The following is a 2,500-nucleotide window of genomic DNA, read 5'->3' as shown; positions in this document are numbered from 1 at the left end:
TTGTAAGATGAATGAATTGTTTTAGGGAATGAAGTTTCAATGACGGTCATTGTTGAAATTGTGAATATTTTCTCTTTCTTTTCATTCGTTTTTGTAACCTATTTGTTTGTTAATTTAACCCATTTATCTGCAATAAAATAAAATATGATCGTTCCAAGCAAACGCAGAGTGCTGTTTATTTTATGGAAGTCTAGTGGTTTGTCCGAATGAGTCTGCCATGAATACACGCATCAGTTAGAAATAGTGCGGCTTCTAAGTATTCTACCACTAGATGGCGATGTTACACTGTTTCACTTACAAATGTCATAACTCCATAGGCCCCAGTACACTTGCTGAGGTTGCTGTCCCTTACCAACTCCAGGGCCCATTGCTCCTTATGAAATGTTTGTTGAAGTGGAACATTGTCATAATGGAAATGCTTAAGGCTATTCATCTGTTCTGTTGTATGCCTATGACGCCCCCACCGCGGCCAATGTTAATTTCAAGAGAGGCAAAACGGCATCTGTCATATGTAGGTACCCCTGCCTTGAAGTTCCTAAAAGGTGCTCATCCCTGATCAAGGATATTAAACATGACAAACAACATGGTTCACACAAAAACACTCACTCACAAAGAAACAGCAGTTGATATTGATAATCTCTACTCTTTATTTGATTGGCTAAGCAGTTGTGAGGGCAGAGTTAAAAGGGGCACTGTCTGTCCTTCTATTGTCTCATGTCAGTCACAGTAAAAAGAGAGGAATACGGAGGAGATTAGAGAGAGAAAGACAGAGAGAGGAGAAGAAGAGAGAGAAGAAGGCAGAAGACAAAAAAAGAAGGATGGAATGCATGATCATAAAGCTTCTCTAGGATGAAGAACCAAAAAAAGATTTGTCTTCACCCTCCACCTCCTTCATTCCATACAGCACTGACTACTGGATGTCAGGCAACTCCGACGGGACGATTTGCGCTCCCTGCAAACTGGTGCCTCGTGCTGGAGAGCTGCCATGGCGCAGATTAAGCCTCGGAGTGGTCTGTGTGTGAGTCTGCTCTGTGATCGCCGGCTAAACTGAGAGGAGAGTGGAGCCCTGTGGCGCTGTACTCATGAGACCGTCTCCACAGATGGCCGACGTCTACGCAGCCATCTAAGCACTGTTTCACAACCGTAAGATAGTAAGCTTTTTGCCAGTGCCTGCGTGGGTGCTAGGACCTAGTATCTTTCCATGGCAGGACACTGTGCATCATAACAAGCGAGGTATTAGTAAACCTTTAAAGAACCTTATGAGCAGTTAGACATTTCTTTCCGTTTCTTTGATAACTGAAAAAAATCTGGTGTGAAAAAACATTAGAGTCAGAGCCTCACAGTTTGTACTTTCCCTCCATGGAAAAAGAACCACGTGTACAGTAGGATGGGACCACAGAAGACATCGAAAAAGATCCAGGTGAACGAAGTTTAACAAAAGAGGATCAAAAAGAGACATGAGTTAAAAGGAGGAAAGCTGGGCACAGGTGAGAGAGAGAGAGAAAAACAGAGCGAGAGAGAAAGAAAGAGAGAGACAGAGAGAAAGTGAGAGCGCAAGAGAGAGAGAGAGAGAGAGAGTGAAAGAGAGAGTGGTGAACAGGACAGGAAGGTGAAGAGTGCAACAGACTCAGCTGACGGTCACATCTGACGCCAGGGGAGCAGAATCACGCACGTCGGAGATGTTTTCACCTCACAATAAGCTTTAATGTTGGAAATGAGAGCCAAGAGAAAAACGAATGGCTATGAGCGACCGAGATGAAGTGTGAGGCCGCAGCATGAGGAGGAGGGCTGAAGGAGACAGGCGAAGGGAATACGGTCAAAACCACATGGGCTTCTCAGCTCTGTAGCTATGGCAACACTCTCTCCCATGGTCCTCCACTACATGGACAAGAACATAACACTGTGTGTGTGTGTGTGTGTGTTTGTGTGTCTGTGTGTGTGTCTGTGTGTGTCTGTGTGTGTGTGTGTGTGTGTGTGTGTGTGTGTGTGTGTGTGTGTGTGTGTGTGCGTTTGTGTGTGTGTGTGTGTGTGTGTGTGTGTGTGTGTGTGTGTGTGTGTGTGTGTGTGTGTGTGTGTGTGCGTTTGTGTGTGTGTGTGTGTGTGTGTGTGTGTGTGTGTGTGTGTGTGTGTGTACAGTATGTGTCTGTGTGTGTCTCTTTATGCCATGAGATTAACACACACTCTGTCGCCGCTTCTAAGAGGGGGGAAAAGCAAATGGAATGCAGAAAGGTCCAGAGAGCAGGGAGAGGAGTACAAGAGAAGAGGAGAAGGAGATTGTAGGAGAGCCAACAGCAAGATGGGGAGGACAAGAGGTTAGGAAAAGGGCGAACAGAGGAAGAACAGAGAAAGAAAAGAGAAGAAAGGGAAACCTATAAATAAAAGAAGCAAGGAAACCAGAGGCGAGGGGAGGCCCGGGCAGGGCTGCTTCTGTGGGATCTGCCTGTGAGGTAACACAGCCTCATGCTGTGGCTCCCCGCATGGCAGCCATTTTGGCTCCGAG

General features: G+C 45.8%; 1 protein-coding gene across 1 annotated transcript in view; it reads left to right on the top strand.

Annotated features, from left to right (window-relative positions):
* s100t (S100 calcium binding protein T) overlaps window positions 1-133 on the top strand; it is a 2,150-nt gene extending 2,017 nt beyond the window's left edge. The window contains exon 3 of the mRNA XM_062537768.1: window positions 1-133. This exon is cut by the window's left edge and continues 402 nt beyond it. The gene's annotated coding sequence lies outside the window, so the exon portion shown is untranslated.
* The last annotated feature ends 2,367 nt before the right edge of the window (window positions 134-2,500 follow it).

This window comes from Sardina pilchardus, chromosome 6 (genome assembly GCF_963854185.1).
Source record: "Sardina pilchardus chromosome 6, fSarPil1.1, whole genome shotgun sequence".
Taxonomy (NCBI): domain Eukaryota; kingdom Metazoa; phylum Chordata; class Actinopteri; order Clupeiformes; family Clupeidae; genus Sardina; species Sardina pilchardus.
This window is presented reverse-complemented; position numbering and strand designations above follow the sequence as displayed.